This window comes from Diabrotica virgifera, chromosome 10 (genome assembly GCF_917563875.1).
Source record: "Diabrotica virgifera virgifera chromosome 10, PGI_DIABVI_V3a".
NCBI classification, from domain to species: Eukaryota; Metazoa; Arthropoda; class Insecta; order Coleoptera; family Chrysomelidae; genus Diabrotica; species Diabrotica virgifera.
Window position 1 is genome coordinate 24,498,754 of NC_065452.1, and position 19,280 is coordinate 24,518,033.

Genomic DNA, 19,280 nt, shown 5'->3' on the forward strand with positions numbered 1-19,280 from the left:
GGACATATACTAAATGAGGACGTACGAAGCAGGACAAAGGTGGAAGATGTAATTGGACGAATTGCTCAAATGAAATGAAACTGGGTAGGACACGTGGCACGACAAAACATCGAAAGGTAAACGAGAAACATTGTACATTGGAGACCACGCGTGCACAGCCGAATAAAGACCACAAAAACTATGCCTATATGACACCAAAGCAAAAATGGGGAGAAACTGACACCAAATAGCACAAAACAGAGAGGTATGGGGAACTCATGGGGAGGCGTTTGTCCAGGAGTGGATGGATGCAAGTAGGCTGAAGAAGAAGAAGGGATTTGAATAGCTTGAACAGTATTAATTTTGAGAGAATAGATGGACGCTAAAGAGTCAGTATATTGCTACATTTTTAAATCCGGGTGACAGTAGGTTTTAAGCTTAAAGTATAGAGAATAATTCAGCAATATGCATACAGCAGAAAAGTGGGAGATGGCGAGATGTGGGGCCTGATTCTAATTCATTTCGATGTTGCAATTTAATTTCGACTCTGCCATGACAGATGAAATTTATAGCGATTCTTATTCATTTCGATATTAGTTCCAACTGGGGATATTAACGTTATCATTTTGACACTGCTCAGAATTTGGGTTGATCCTCCTATTTATTGGATTTATTGGCTATGCAACGACCGCAACGTTTGTTAATAGTCTGGGAAAATTATCGAAAAAATGTAATTTTGGCAAAAGTTATTTACCAGCTATTTTAATGCTAAAATGGAATCTTAAGATTGCATATATTCGTAATATGGGGTATGACAAGTCCGCAGAAAGTGTGTTATTTTATTTATAAACAAATTAGCACTCCCAAATCTTGTTTTTTTTTAATTAGTGCTTTGTAACTCCTAAGATTTTTCTTTTAAACCAAAACACTCAAATAAAAATTCACCGCAATTTAGTTCTGCACAATGTTATTTTTTTCCGATTTCCTTCAACAAAAATTTTACTCGGAAAATCCGAATTTTCCAAAAAATTCTGAAATTTTCAAATAAAATTTTAGGAAAGTAATTATTTATCAATAATTAAATAAATTGGTCACATGAAAGATTTTTATACCTAGTAGATTATATATCAGGAGGCCGGCGAAAACCTAACCAATAGCTTAGCAATAATTAAAATGTTAATTAAAAAATTTCGGACGAAACAATAACCAGAAAGATTAAAATACACCAGAATAACTATGATTTTCGTATAAATAAGCTTTATACCTATTCAACGTACTTTACAGAATTGAAATTGGACTATTTGAGCGGTCTCAGGAATGTTATAAAGAAAAAAATTTTTGGCTTATTATAAACAAATGGAATCCCTCAGAAAATATCAAATTAAATTAAATTAAGTTAACGCTGTTGAAAAGGGCACGGCTCCTTCTTCAAAGAAAAAAAATCGAATTGAGTGGTTCCAGGTATAACCGGTCAAATGTGACCGGCATTTGCGACAGAGTTATAAACAACAGGATTTCAATCTTTGAACCATTACCTTTTTATTCCGGTCCTCTTTGTACATACAAATTTTCATATCTTCAAGACACACATAACAAAAAAGATTTATGTCACCAAGTTATTTAATTATTGATAAATAATTACTTCCCTAAAATTTTAGTTGAAAATTAAAGATTTTGATTGGAAAACCCGAATTTTCCGAGGAAAATTCCCGCCGAAGGAAATCGAAAAAAAATATCTATGTGCAGAATTAAATTAAGTACAGTTAATTTTTATGTGAGTGTTTTGGTTTAACGTTAAAATCTTCTGAGTTATAGAGGAACAATATTGAAACAAAGATTTCGGAGCGCTAATTTGTTTATAAACCAAATAGCACACTTTCTGCGGACTTTACATAGCACTATTACTAATATATGAAATCTTAAGATTTGATTCCAGCATGTCCAGCAATAAAATAGCTGGTACATAATTTTCCTTGGCTTATACTAATTTTCCCAGATTATTACCTTAACGTTGTGAACACTCTCAATTATTATATTTCTAATATAATACTATTCTAATTCCTCCAAAAACCAGCAAACTTCCATAAAACCCAGCCATATTAATACCTTTTGCTTTAGTTTTCCTTGCAGCAAGAAACACACATAACACATCTCCTAAACTAAACCTAACCTCGCTTTCGGTCATTCATTCATGTCCGTATCACAATAATTTCGACTCAAAATTATAATATCAACCACTTTTTTGGAGTCGCAATTAATTTCGATAAGTCGCTATTTTGTGACATCATTTCGTTAGTTCAACTAAAATCCACAAGGGTCGCACAGTCGCATTTCAACGTCGCCATATTGATTGTGACTTATTTTGAGTCGAAATTTGAATCAGAATCAGGGCCATGATTAGATCTGTATTTGAAAGGCTCTTAGAAGCATCTCTTAAAGTTGGTCAAATCTGTTGTTAGCAATAAATTCTTTAAAGTTTTGCCTTATAAACTGTGGATTTGACTGATGCTTATCAAAATGAGCTAACGAGAGATTAAAACCTGCTATCAATTTATTCCATGGGGGTTTAGATGATATTAATATTGGAGTTGTGGCTGAAAGATCGATATTATTCAGATTGTGGTGAGAGATACTGTGGTATAGATTGAAGTTTAATAGGAGAAGGAAAGTTTAAAAGGTCATAACTTAGTAATTTATAGGCTGGATTTTCGGTATTAGCTGAGAATGGAAACGAATATTTCACAAGGAGTTGCCGGAAATATATAAATTGGAAATTCATCGCAGCAGTAATGGCGAAATCTCTGATCACGTTATCAAAAAATAATAAATTTTACCTTAACCAAATTTTTATTCTAAAAACATCATGGGGAGAGATATATGTACCTATATATTCTTCGTGTACACTAGGCTACGTTCGGCCTATATTTTGGCCCCATCAAGCAGTAACTTTTAAGACAGTCTCGGTGAGAGAAAAATGAATATATACAGGGTGTTTCATTAAGAATGTCCAATCTCTGAGTTGTAGATTCTAGACCTCAAAATATTAAGATTTTACCCAAATCACTTAAATAAAATGTGGCTCCTTACTGAATTACAGGGTGTTTTATTTAAAAATGTAAAAACTATTTTTGCTCAGTGGTTTAAAACTACTTGACGTATCCTTTTCATACTTGGCAGAAAGTATAGGTACTGTACATCCTACTAAATTATGATAAATAAACGTTTCTGGCTACTACCAGAGGCCGTACCACAGGGAACAGTGAATGGTTGACCCTACCAAAATTCTACGCCACTAGCGGAATTGCTATTTTAGCGCAATTTTTCGATTATCCGATACTCTCTATGTAAATAATATATTCGTCACTCGAAGCGACAAAGTAATTAGTTTTCGAGATATTTGAAATTAAACATGTAACGGCACAGTTATTTTGATGTAGTGTGCCGCTTAATTTTTAACTTCAAAAATCTCGAAAACTAATGATTTTATCGTTAAAAATGAATAATGAACTATTCATACACTCTTCTACGCCAGTGGCGTAGAATTTGGGAAGGGTCAACCATTCACTGTTCCCTGTCGTACGCGTCTGCGTTAGTAGCCAGAAACGTGTATTTGTCATAATTTAGTAGAATGTACCGGGTGTCCCAATAAGAATGGCTTTCGGCGATATCTCAGGAACCGTTTATAGTACAGCTTTGAGAAAAAAATATTTATAACAAAAGTTGCCTCGGGAAAAGCCTGGAAATTATTTTCATAGTTGTAAGTCCACCGCTAGAGGGCGTAATTGAATATCAAAAATTAAAAAATCAAAATTTTACAAAATTTACCTAATGAAAGGGCACTGGAAATCCAATCATCGTATTCTTCATAAAATTCTGCGCATATTTGATATCACAAGTTTAAGTCCACCTTTGCAAATAAGAGATGAGGGTGAGTGGGAACCTTCTTATGAAAAAATGGCTTTAAGTCCGGTTCTGCTAAATCGAATTTTGCATACTTGGTATTGTTGAAAACACGTCAATACGTAAATGTAAGAGTCTTATTTTTGAAATAGCCCTAATAAGTAATATGCAAGCTAGGAGGTGTTATTTAATTATTTTCAGAAATCTAGTTTTCTTTGGAAAATATTAAATACAAGGATGCATTTATTTTTAATCCTGTATTACAAAATTAGAGACCAAATTAGCAACATAATACCGAAAACCGCATGTCGATTCCTTTTTTCTATCTCGAGATATCTTAAGAAACGTGTAAATTTTAAACAACTGTTAATGTCACCGGTAAACGAAGTCAAGGAAAAGTAGTGTGCTATGGAAAAAACAAAAGAAACATTTTCCAGATGTAAACATATATAATTAATTAATACAATAATAAGACAAACAACACTATAAAATGAAACAAAGAAATAAAAGCAACTAGTTACTTAGTGACGACCTAAATGTTCAAATTGTTGCCCATCATTTTCGATGGAAGCATTTATTCTTTCAAGGGCAGATTTAACAACAGTCTCAATTTCTGCTTTCGCAATGCTTTGAATGGCGTTTCGTATTCTCTAGATTCTAGATCATGTTTTCTCGAGTAGTGGGCCTAGCGGCAAAAACAAGGTCTTTAATCCGTCCCCATAAATAAAAGTCTAAAACAGTTAAATCATTTGCTATTCAATCTACTCTTGAAAGAGTAAATGCTTGCATCGAAAATGAGGGGCCACAATTTGAACATTTAGGCAGTCACTAAGACTAAGTAAGTAGTTGCTTTTATTTTTCTTTGTTATATTTTATAGTGTTGTTTGTTTTATTATTGTTTTAATTAAAATATGCGTTTACACATGGAAAATGTTTTTTCCATAGCACACTACTTTTCCTTAACCTCGTTTACCGGTGACAGTAACAGTTTAAAATTTACAAGTTTCTTAAGATATCTGGTAGAAAAAAGGTACCGATATGTGGTTTTCGATATTATGTTGCTAATTGGTCTAATTTTGTATTACAAGATTTAAAATGCATAATTGTACCTATTTAATATGTTGCAAAGAAAACTAAATTTTTGAAAATAATTAAATAACGCCTCCTAGCTTGCATATTACTTATTAGACTATTTCGAAAATAAGATACTTACATTGACGAAAAAGAGCTGTTTTCAACAAAACCAAGTATGCAAAATTCGATTTAGCAGAACCGGATTTACAGCTATTTTTTCATAAGAAGATTCCCACTCACCCCACCTCTTATTTGCAAAGGTAGACTTAAACTTGTGAAATCAAATATGCACAGAATTTTATGAAGAATAGGATGATTGAATTTCCAGTGCCCTTTCATTAGAAAAATTTTGTAAAATTTTGATTTTTTTAATTTTTGATATTCAATTACGCCCTCTAGCGGTGGACCTACAACTATGAAAATAATTTCCAGGCTTTCCCGAGGCAACTTTTGTTATAAATATTTTTTTCTCAAAGCTGCACTACAAACGGTTCCTGAGATATGGCCGAGAGCCATTCTTATTGGGACACCCGGTATAGTACCTACACTTTTTGCCAAGTATGGCAAGGATATGTCGAAGAGTTTTAAAACAAAAACTGAACAAAAATAGTTTTTAAATTTTTAAATAAAACAACCTGCAACTCAATAAGGAGATGAGCCATATTTTATTTAAGTGATTTGTGTTATATCTTAATAATTCGAGCTCTAGAACGTACAACTCAGAGATTGGACATTCTTAATGAAACACCCTGTATACAGGGTGCGGCATTGTTTTATGTTTTCTTTCTTAAAATAGAAGATTTTGTAATGTTATACGAGGTATAGTATACTTTAAAAGATAATTAAAGTTTTTTTATTAATTTCGTAGCAGCAGTCACAGCCTGTAGAATTGTAGGATTTGACATCAAAAAATGTATTTATGGTCAAATGATTTTTAATAAAAATCTATTTATGGTAGAATGATTTTTAATATAGTATACTCTTGTTGAAAATTGTTGATATAGCGAAATATTTAATTTTAGTATAGGTACAGGGTTGGTCAAAACTCGGAATGAGTATTTTCTGAGTTTTCTTAAATGGAACACCCTGTATTTTACTAGTGTAATGAAATAATATTTTATTGCACATTTTGTTTATTAAGCATTCTCTATACCTAACTGCTTTAATTTGTGAGTTATTCGTGATTATTTAAGCCAAACATTCATTGTAACAAAATTATGTTAAATTTTATTAGGTTGGTCGATCAAAAATTAGTTTTCGAAAAAAATAAATTTTAATCTAGATTGATCCTTAATTATTTATTAATATTGGATGAGATATTGAAAAACGTACAGGGTTATTCACTATATTTTGACCCCCCTGTAAACTGATTTATTTACAGAATTAGAAAAAAATGTAAAATACAAAAGATATTCTAATTTTAAATACGATTTTCTGACATATAGAATATACTAGTGACGTCATCCATCTGGGCGTGATGACGTAATCGACTATTTTTTTAAATGAGAATAGGTGTCGTCTGCTAGCTCATTTGAAAGGTAATTCAATTCTCTATATATTAATATAAACATTAAGATAATTATTTATACAGGGTGTCCAAAAATTTTTTGAATTAAATTAATTGATACAAAAAGAAGGATGTATGTAATTTATTTAATTTAAAATACATTTTACTGCTGTTAGAAAACAGAAATAAAAGTTTATTGAACAAATAAACATTGATTTTTGCTTAAATTCAATGTTCAAACGGCCAAGAGACAGATGGGTGGCAGCTTGAACATTGAATTTAAGTGAAAAGTAATGTTTATTTGTTCAATAAACATTTATTTCTGTTGTCTGACAGCAGTAGAATGTATATTGAATTAAATAAATTACATACATTATTCTTTTTCTGTCAATTAATTTAGTTAAAAAATATTTTTGGACACCCTGTATAATTAATCATGTTCATGTTTATGTTACTGAATAGGGAAAATAACCTTTCAAATGAGCTAACACTCGACCCCAATTCCCATTTAAAAAATAGTCGATTACGTCATCACGCCCAAATGGATGACGTCACTAGTACGATATATATGTCAAAAAATCATAATTTAGAAATCGAATAACTTTTGTATTTTACATTTTTTTTCTAATTCTGTAAATAAAGCAGTTTAAAGGGGGGTCAAAATATAGTGTACCCTGTACGTAGTTATGATTGTTGGTGCGTAAAATATTAACAAAACATATAATATTCTACCTAGTTGGCTATGACTTTGACACTAAACTTGCTTAAACGTTTGACATTATACTGCTTTTATAGTTCCAGTTGCTTTGCTCCCATTATTAATATGATTTTTTCTAATGAAGGACTGATTAATATGGTTTTGTGCTAGGAGAATATAACAAAAATGTGCTACCAGCAATATAAATTTATCATCAGCAATTCTCTGATAAACGACAACCAAGAAGAGAAACTTTTCAAAGTTTACTAGAACGGTTTTGACGGACTACACACTTAGATTACGAGAACGGTCATATTAATACGCGGATTCTCAGTGACTCTAAGGATTATATTTAATTAATTTTATTCTTTTACAATAGTTTTTGTTCGATCAGATTTCTAGTAATCTAAGAGTGCAGTCCGTTGAAACCGTTCTAGTAAACTTTGAAAAGTTTCTCTTCTTGGTGAGAATTAGAACAAAAAATTAAATAGAACATAATATATCTTTCAACCAAACTTTCTTATCTTCTCATTACGTTTAATATATATTAGAAATACCAAGCCGTTTTATTCACACATATATTCTGAAGTAAAATGTATATGAATATATATTGAGTAATTCATTATATCAATTATTCTAAGAAAGCAAATCCTTAGTTCAAACCTAGTAGAGCACCAGCACTTGAGCATGACAGGAAAATGTTGAAATCGGTATTAACACTGGAGGCTATTTTCTTTAAAATAAGCAGATACAACTATTTGATGATTTTGAACTGCAAAAAGTAAAAATCGATATTTTATTAGTCTTAGTAGCAGTAATTTTATACCTACTTGATGACAATGAGATATCAACAAAGCAAGCCAACCAATTTAAAATTTAACAACTGGAATGCTAAAATCATAAAAGTGTTATTAAAAAAAAATTTGTTGTGTTGAAAGTTTTATTTGAATAAAAGTATTAAAACATGATATGAATAAAAATATGTTAATCATTGAAAATTTATTTGTATTAGTATTAGTTTTCAAGAAGTAATCCGTGGATATTATTCAAGAATCTTGTATCAAACTGGAAGCAGTGGTAATAAAAGATTATACACCTCCTATTACACATCATAACAATCAGACCAGAGGAATTAACAAAATAAAAGCCTTTTTGGTGACACTCTTTGATACAGATAGAGGTGTTTTAAAAAGAGTAGAAAATCGTTTAAAATGAAATTTTGTTATTTTTCTTAATTTGTTGATTAATTAGTGAAAAATGGGTTTAAATTCGATTTTTTTAAAATAATAATTAGTGACTTTTCTAAAAATTACACAAAAAATGTCAATTTAAGTGAGAGTGGAACAATATTACAAATATTTGGCTATAATAGTTTCAACAAATTTCACTTAATAGTTATGGCAAAATTGAACTTTCTTGATCCCAAAAACTCTTATATACAACATTATTATGCGTAAACTATTGGGTCTACATGAATTCTGAAAAGACCAAATTGGAGATAAAGGCTTATATTATCAAATTTATTTATTTAACAATTAACAAGTTTATATTAAATATTGTAAAATGGGTTTGCAAAAGTATTGTGATTTTAACCTTATAAACATTTAAATAACTCAGATGCATTAACATGAAAAAAGTTATTTTTTTTATTCAGTGGGCCAGTTTGGCCTGTTTTTGTAAATTCATCGGGGCTTTATAAACAGTGGGGTTGGGGGGCTGTATAAACATTGAGAAATTTCAAAAGCACCGTTTGAAAGAATAAATTTTCAGTTTTGACAAAATCTATCATGGGCCAAAGAGTTTAAAAGTGATTTCACAAACTGAAATCATAACTTTAAATTTATGATAGTCGCAATATCTTCGATTTTAATCAACGAAAATTGATGTTTAACAGTAATTTGTTTAAGCAATTTAAAATAAATATAAAATTGTAATTTTCTCCCCGTGTCGTATGTAAAAAAGGTTATAAAATGATATGTATGTATTATAATTTAACAATGTTTATTATTATCTTTTAACAATAAATTTGATAAAAAAAATTTAAAGTATGATGTAAATAAGTATGAAAATTAGTGAACTTATATTTATAATATAATATTTTATAAAAATATAATTTCACTAATTTTCATATTTCTACTGAATCACTAACATGAGAATTTTACTGTCACCATTGCATGTGGTTGTTTTTTAAAGAAAAATCACATGCTATAATTTTTTTGTGACGGATATTCTTGAGTTAAAGTTGATTTCATGTAATCGAATGAACTATCTTTCAAAGTCGTCCCAGGAATGCAACTTATAAATATTGGCAATATCATTTTAAACTCTTCTACTATAAAATGTATAATACACTAAGCATCAAAATTAACGCACCACCTTAAAAATGGGATATTTTTGATGTCTCGTATGTCCTAAACGTCTTGTCCGATTTTAGTGATTTTTTTAATATGTTATAGCTTTATTCTTCAAGAATATCGATGTAATAATATTGTTGCTAAACAGATAAGTGTCATTGTATACCGGGTGGAACAATGAGAGTGTGTTTTTTCCTCAAAGTTTGGAACACCTTGTGGAATATTCTGGCGTGTATAAAATATTGAAATTACCTGTAGGCTTGGGCTGTCTTAACAGTTTGCTTTTTGATTCATTCGCTTTTGTTGGATAATAAAAAGTTAGGTACTTTAACATCTAGCAACGTTCGTCATCAATACAGGGTGTTTCTAAATAAGTGCGACAAACTTTAAGGGGCAATTCTGCATGAAAAAATAATGACTGTTTGCTTTATAAACATATGTCCGCACATGCTTCGTTTCCGAGATACGGGATATTGAATTTTTTCTTACAAATTGACGATTTATTTATTGCTCTAAAATCGGTTGAGATATGCAAATGAAATTTGGTAGGTTTTAAGAGGTAGTTATTGTGCACTTTTTGACATACAATTAAGAATTTTATATTCACCATTGGCGTGCATACGGGTAATATGACCCGTATGCAGGCCAATGGTGAATATAAAATTCTTAATTTTATGTCAAAAAATGCGCAATACCTACATCTTAAAACCAACTAAATTTCATTTGCATATCTCAACCGGTTTTAGAACAATAAATAAATCGTCAGTTTGTAAGAAAAAATTCAACATCTCGTATCTCTGAAACGAATCATTTGCGGACATATGTGTATAAAGCAAAAGGTCATAATTTTTGATTGCAGAATATCCCTTTACGTTTGTCGCACTTATTTAGAAACACCCTGCATTGATGAAGAACGTTGCTAGTTGTTAAAGTACCTAACTTTTTTATTATCCAACATAAGCGAATGAATCGAAAAGCAAAGTATTAAGAAAGCCTAAGGCTACACTTGAGTATTAAGTTCAATATTTTATATACGCTAGAATATTCCACAGGGTGTTCCAAACTTTCAGGAAAAAACACACTATAATTTTTACACCCGGTATACAATGACACTTATCTGTTTAGCAACAATATTATTATATCGATTTTCTTGAAGAATAAAGCTATAACATATTAAACAAATCACTAAAATCGGACAACAGGTTTAGGAAATTCGAGACATCAAAAATGTCCCATTTTTAAGGTGGTGCCTTAATTTTGATGCTTAGATGTTAATTATTAGAAGAATTTTTTTACTAAGCAACATTTTTGTTTAATTTAGTAATAATTTGTATTTTGATAACGACGTCCGCGGTGTAAGTCAAAACGTTAATAAAATCATTTTTTTTTAAGTTATATTGTGGCTTATTTCCCAGTTAGAATAGTAAAGTAAAATCGAGGGTGCAAATCGCTTCGCTTTAGCTCTTCATCTTTTGCGCATAATAGCCGGATCATTTTTCAAGGAATCATTTTGAAATTTTTGTTGTCAAAACTTGAAATTTTAGTCTTTTAAACGGCCCTTTTAAATGTCTTAAGCAATATTAATATTATTAATACCACTTTTACTAAACTTGGTACTATATTTTTGAAATACTACGAATATATAGCACCATATTATTAACTTTAGATTTACGATACAAGGATAATATAATTCAGTTGTTAATACTGATTTCATTAATAATTTAGTGATTTCGCTTTTCACATTTTGATCACCTAACATAGTGTAAATAAAATATAAGATCTAGTAGAAGTTTATTTTTACTCAAGAGATGTCAAATTGGACTTTAAATCTACGTTAAAAAAGACACTACACTATATTTATTCTACGACTTTATCTACACTACATTTATTTATCACACACACACACAAGCGCGGTATCGAAATAGTTTTCAAATTGGTTCATAGTACATTTAAAAATGTAAGCAATGTGATCAAATGTAAGTATATTCAACTCAAAATGGAATTTTTGTCAACTGTATATAATTCACTGCACCAAAAATATGCTTTAACTTAGAAACGAAGCAAAATGCTTCCATGTCTTGCGTTAGATTTAGCAGGTTTGTCGCAAACATTGACTAAAATATAACAAACCAATAATTTAAACATTGAATATAAAAGTTCTTTAGCCTTAGTAGTTTTAGTAGCTTTAAAAAATGAATTAAACTAAAACAATCAATATTAATTGTTCACTTACGATTAAAGCAGGGTTTACTGCAGGATTAAATGATTTTGATTTTCTGGACCGTTTCTCTTTCCTGACTATATTATTTTCTTTAAATTATCTTAGTTCTTCTTATCTTTGCTTTCTTCTGATTCTGTGCTCATTTTGTTTCGAATTACTTTAATCCATAGATTTATAATTTTGAAGATTTTTTAAAGTATATAAAGTTTTAAAAAAAGACTAGAGAGTGAAAGAAATAGCATGAACAAAGTTAGTAATATTTCGATTTCTGATAGGTTATCTACTATTTTTTTGTTGCGGTGCAGTATGCTGCGATAATTATTAACGATATTCTATACAAATTAAAAACAGTGCTTTGTTCTTACGTTTTGTTTTATTCGTGAATACCAATCTTCTCAACATCCTGTGTTATCCCATCTATCCACCTCAGCTTTGGTTTACTCTCGTACGTCTCATTCTCACCGCTTGCGCTGTTAGGATCTTTGGTATAGTAGAAGTAAGGGATATAGTAGAAACACTTTAAGACCCTTTATTAATTTCACCGACCGGTTTAAACAAAAAAGAAAGACTTTGTTGTTTGCATTGACTGGTTCTCACAGACTGAGTCATATGTGCAAAACATTTTAGGTTTTAGTTGGAAAGCAGTCTTTACTAGAGTGTAGGTTTTAATTTTAAAAATTTTGAACTGATACTTACGTTAACAATAACAAGGCCAATTACAAGGGCTATTGTATATCAGTTATCAATGCAAGCATACCATAAGAGGGGGAGGGTCCTTGTAAGGTTAAATGTCAATAAAAATGGCGGCTAAAATTGATTTTACCACAGACATGCTCTGCTTTAATGGTATATACCTAGGTAAAAAATAAATATACATATTTAATTACTAAAAAAATGATCAGCCGCACTATAGCTTAAAGCCAATCTACCAAAACGTACAAATCTGATCGTGCTACTATATTTCTTACTTACACTATATCATGTTCGATTCCGAGACCCGGGCTACATGTCCTGTCCACTGCAGACAGTTTCGTTTGATTATAGTGGTAATATATTTTCCACCAAACTTATGCTTGTAGATATTCTACAGTTCAAAGTTATTGCTTTCTGTGGTTTCCCGGGTTCGACTCCGCGTAGAATAATTTTGGTTTTTAGAAAAAACATTATTTTGACGACGTTTCGGCAAGATCACACTTGCCATTGTCAAGTCAGGTAGTTCCGTTTCTCGATGCTTCTTGAAATAGACTACTTCTACTAGTAGTGTGCTGCTTGAAGTAGACAATTAGATCTGCATCATCATGTCCAGATGTTGAGTGTGTTGTGTTTATGTTAGTTGGCATAAATGTATTTTGATTTATATACTATATAATCCTATTCTTTCTACTACTGCTACTAGCTGGGTTAGGATTTCTGTGGTTATAATATAATATAAAGGGTTGTCTACAGCTAGTCCCGTTTCCAGAACTTTGACACGGCCTTTCCTTGACATGGCTTCGTTGACTTCATTTTTCCAAGATCTTCTCGGTCGTCCTCTTCTTCTTGTTCCTCTTGGGCTCCATTCTGCAACCTTATTTATCCATGTGTTTTCTGCTCTTTGTACGTGGCCGTACCATTTTAGTCTTCTCTCGTCTATACAGGGTGTTTGGTAAAGAATGGGCCATAGCTTAACCGTAGATTCCTGAGGTTAAAATAGGTCGATTTAAGCTAACTTACCTTAGTACAAAAGTTGATAATAACCTAAATACAGGGTGTCAAAGTTAAATTTTAATATATTTATTTTTGAATATTTCCTGACAGGCATGAGACAACAACACGAAATTTGGTAGGTGGTGCTGGTACTGTACAGTCTACGAAATTCTGTTAAACAAACGTTTCTGGCTACTACCAGAAGCGTAAGACGGGGGAACGTGAATGGTTGACCCTCCCCAAATTCTACGCCACTGGCGGAATTTCTATTTTAGTGCAATTTTTTGATTCTCCAATACCTTCTATGTAAATACCATACACTTCATTCGTAACGATAAAGCCATTAGTTTTCGAGATATTTCAAGCTAAAAACGACGGAGCATAATACATTAGGTAATCAAAATAAGTGTTCCTTTTCATTTTTAACTTCAAATATCTCGAAAACTAATGACTTTATCGTTACGAATGAAGAGCATATTATTTGCATAGAAAGTATTGAAGAATATAAAAATTATGCTAAAATAGCAGTTTCATCAGTGGCGTAGAATTTGGGAAGAGTCAACCATTCACTTTCCCCTGTCGTACGCCTCTGGTATTAACCACAAACGATTATTTAACATAATTTAGTTGCCATAAAGTCATCGAAATGTAAACTCAAATTTTTTTGCATCCCACATGTTGGGAATTTAAATACCTTACCTTAGGGCATTATTCCTGTTGCCTTTTGCCCATCACAAGGCATTTTAAGTAAATATGCATCTGTAAAGCATACATTTTATATTTGAAGGGTTATTACCCCTATATTTCTTTGGTGGCTCAGCTAGCATCCAGACTGTCTTACACTGATGACGATTTTGTAATAAAATCGAAAACGTTTTGTTCTGATGTAGCCCTTTAGGGATTTTAATAAATTTTATACCTTTTACAAAGGATTTATTCCAATTTTTATAATTTAGTAGGGTGTACAGTACCTACTCTTTCTGCCAAGTACCATAAGGATATGTCAAATAGTTTTATAGTACCTGGCACACATATTTCTTAAAGTTTTAAATAAAGAATAAATTATTTAAAACAATATATAATCTTTAGACCTTCTACCCTCTCGGGTGTAGGTATTAACGTGTGCTCTGTTAACAGTGCACAAATCTCTTCCATTGTTTCCTGTCCTGTGCCATTGCCTTTGCTTCGTTCCATGATATTCCTTTTTTGTCCAGAATCCTTGCCAGCACTTCGTTCCATGTCTCTCTCGGTCTTCCTCTACTTCTTTTTCCCTGCACCTTCGTTTCCCATATCTTTTTAACTGGTACTTCTTTCTGTAGTCGTTGTAGATGCCCCCACCAACTTAATTGTCTTTTTTCAACATACTCCATCATTGTTTCGATTTTCAGTTCTTCTCTTATGTAGTTATTCCTTACCCTATCCCTTCTAGTGACTCCTTGAACTCTGCGTAGATACCTCATTTCTGCTGCCTGTATCTTACTTTTCTGTTGTCTATTTAGTACCCAGGATTCACATCCGTATGTAAGTACTGGTCTGTATATAGCCTTAAATACCTTGATTTTCGTATGTTTCGATACTTCTTTCTTGTTAATAATTGTTTTTCCTATTGCGTGGTACAGTCTATTCACTTTATCAATTCTTTTGTTGATCTCAGCTCCCTGTCTACCTGTTTCTTCAATGGTTACTCCCAAGTACTCGAATGATTGTACCTGTCTAATCTCTGTATCATCTACCTGGACATGCACATCCTCTCTTTCTTTAGCTATTACGATTACCTTCGATTTCTCTTTGTGCATAGTCATACCATACTTTTTTAAAACTGTGTTCCATGTTTTTACGCTTCTTTGTAGCTCGTCTTCAGTCGCTACTAAAATTACTACATCGTCGGCAAATGTACAATCTGCTATCTCTGTACTTTTCAGATTTCTATACCCTATGTGTAATGGCCTGACTTTTGTTTTTGTTTCTTTTATTATTTCGTCCATAAAAGTAATAAATAGTAACGGGCTCAAGCTTCCCCCTTGTCTTACACCTTCAGTTGTTCTGAACTGGTCAGATATCATATTTTTACTTATCACACGGTTTCTAGTGTCTCTGTATATTGATTTAGTTACCTGTATAAGCTTCTCTGGTATGTTTCTGTTCTTCAGACTTTTCCATACTTTTGATCTAGGTACTTTGTCGAATGCTTTTTCCATATCAAGGAAACTGAGGTACGTTTTTTTCTTCCTAGATAATCTTTTATTTATTATATCGTTTAACGTAAAAATGTGATCTTGTGTACATCTACCAGGTCTAAAACCACTTTGCGATTCTTCTAAAGTTGGTTCTATTATTTTTCTCAGTCTACTCTCTACTATTAGCTCATAAACTTTCATCACTGTACTTAACAGAGTTATTCCTCAATAGTTATTGCAATTCTTGTTGTCACCCTTTTTATGTATAGGTACAATCAGACCAATCTCCCAGTCTGTAGGTATTTGTTCGTCTCTCCAAATCATTTGAAATAGTTCTAATAACTTTTGTAGTCCCATATCACCCATGTTTTTGATCATTTCCGCCGTAATTTGATCATGACCTGGTGCCTTTCCATTTTTTAGCTTCCTAATCGCGTCAGTTAGTTCATCCATTGTAATGTTTGGTATAAATTCAACTTCTTGTTCGCCAGTTCTTTCTTCCTCTTCTTCACATCTTGTATTTAAAACAAAAGAATACTTTAAAATAATTTAATATATCCGTGTGACACTTGGCAGAAAGTGTAGGTACTGTACACTCTACTAAATTATGTTAAATAATCGTTTCTGGTTACTACCAGAGGCGTACGACAGGGGACAGTGAATGGTTCCCAAATTCTACGCCACTGATGAAACTGCTATTTTCGCATAATTTTTAGATTCTACAAAACTTTCTCTGTAAATAATATACTCTTTATTCGTAATGATAAAGTCATTAGCTTTTGAGATATTTGAAGTTAAAAATGAAAAGGCACACCTATTTTGATTAATGTATTATGCTCCTTCGTTTTTACCTTCAAATATCTCGAAAACTAATGGGTTTATCGTTACGAATGAGGAGTATGTTTTTTGCATAGGAAGTACTGGAGAATTAAAAAATTGCACTAAAATAGCAATTCCGCCACTGGCGTAGAATTTGAGAAGGGTCAACCATTCACGTTCCCCCGTCGTACGCCTCTGGTAGTAGCCAGAAACGTTTGTTTAACATAATTTAGTAGATTGTACAATACCAGCACCACTTACCAAATTTCGTGTTGTTGTCCCATGCCTGTCAGGAAATATTCAAAAATAAATAAAATAAAAGTTTAACTTTGACGGTTATTATCAACTTTTGTACTATGGTAAGTTAGCTTAAATCGACCTATTTTAAGCTTAGGCATCTAAGGTTAAGCTATGGCCCATTCTTTACCAAACACCCTGTATATTTCTTCTCCATTTTTTGTGGTTTTTATTATATTGTCCACGTTGTCAGCATAATATGCTAGAATTTGAACTGATCTATAAAATATAGTTCCCCTACTATAGTCGGATCGCTAAACTCAGACACAACTGGCTAGTGATTTTAGTAGGTACTTTTTTTGTTTTTTGCCAAAATTGGCAAAATTACTAACTATTTAGTGATTATTAAATATTTAGTAATTATTTTTTTTACCAATTTTACCAAATTGACTGAGTTTAGCGAACCGACTATATCTAAATCTCATATGACTTTTTCTACGGCTATGTTGAATAGCTGACAAGCCAGAGGGTATCCCTGCCTTAACCCCTCATGTATTTCAAATGTGATTGACAAGTCATTCTGAAATTTTACTTCTGATAACATCTTGGCCATTATCAGTTTTATTCTCTTGTGGTTCTTCTTTTTCCTGCAACTAAATTGTCCCAGTAGAGATCCATCTCTCGACTGACCTTTACAACATTTACTAATGAGCAAACCAAGCCTACTTGTTTACAATTCTTTTCTACTCTTTTGCAATTGCAAAAAATTGTGTTGAGGTGTTTTTTCTCAGGTTCAAATGGGACTAACTCTGAATGTTTCCATCTTGATTGTTTATGTTCGTTAGAGATAGTGAAATTTAAGAACTAACAAAAGTATTATGAAGTATTTGAATAGACTTATCACAACTCGAAATATTAGCGAGGTAGAATACATTTTGTACAAAATGGTTACTTATCGTTTATAAAATTTAGTGGTAAAAATATTATTTTCAGCTTTTATATGTGTTTTTTCTATGGCTTTAAAAATATTACGCTAACTTGAAATAATAGTCGATTTCTTATTTATATTATACATAAGCATAGTTTCAAAAGTTATGCATCACCTAAAAGTATACTCATTTTCATAGTTGATTTTCATAGTTCAGGAACAGATCAACCGATTCCACTAATTTTTTTATTATTTTAGATTTTTCTTTGATATTTACACAGTTGGGCAAAGGTTTGCTCAAACTTCTGTTTTGTACTTATACCGGGTGGAAGAAATTAAATGTTTTTCTTATGTTAAGTTTGAACCACCCTGTAGGGAGGACAAGGTACAAGTGTGAGTATACATCGAAATTGTATTGTAGTCTAATGTTTTGTGCACATTTTGTTTTTTGAATATTTCTGACATCTTAAGAAACAAAGAAAATAGACGGTTTTATTCTTTAACATCTGTTTTAACTGAAACAAAAGTTTGAGACACCCTTTAGGGAGGAAATGGTACAAATGTGGGTATTCATCGAAATTATGTTAACATTATATTTTTTTAATTTCTCTGATATCTTTAATAACAAAAAACTCGACGGTTTTACTCTTTAATATGTGTTTTTACTGACGACATGCGATACGTGAGAAGGCCATGTCTTACCATACACTAACATGAAATTATTTCCTATAAACAGGGTGTTTGGTAAAGAATGGGCCATAGCTTAATCTTAGATTCCTGAGGTTAAAATGGGTCGATTTAAGCTAACTTACCTTAGTACGAAAGTTGATAATAACAACAATACAGGGTGTCAAAGTTAAACTTTTATTTTATTAATTTTTGATTATTTCCTGACAAGCATGGGACAACAACACGAAATTTGGTAAGTGGTACTGGTACTGTACACTCTACTAAATTATGTTAAACAAATGCTTCTGGCTACTACCAGAGGCGTACGACGGGGGAACATGAATGGTTGACCCTTCCCAAATTCTACGCCACTAGCGGAATTTCTATTTTAGTGCAATTTTTTGATTCTCCAATACATTCTATGTAAATACCACACACTTCATTCGTAACGATAAAGCCATTAGTTTTCGAGATATTTCAAGCTAAAAACGAAGGAGCATAATACATTAGGTAATCAAAATAAGTATGCCTTTTTATTTTTAACTTCAAATATCTCGAAACCTAATGATTTTATCGTTACGAATGAAGGATATATTATTTGCATAGAAAGTATTGGAGAATTTAAAAATTATGCTAAATTAGCTGTTTCATCAGTCGCGTAGAATTTGGGAAGGGTCAACCATTCACTCTCGCCTGTCGTATGCCTCTGGTATTAACTAGGAAACGATTATTTAACATAATTTAGTAGGGTGTAAAATACCTACACTTTCTGCCAAGTATCATAAGGATATGTCAAATAGTTTTATTATACCGGGCACACATAGTTCTTAAAGTTTTAAATAAAGAATAAATTATTAAAAAAAAAGGAATACTTTAAAATAATTCGACATATCCGTGTCATACGTGGCAAAAAGTGTAGGCATGTACACCCTATTAAATTATGATAAGTAATCGTTCCTGGCTACTACCAGAGGCGTACGACAGGTGAAAGTATATGGTTGACCCTTCCCAAATTCTACGCTACTGATGAAA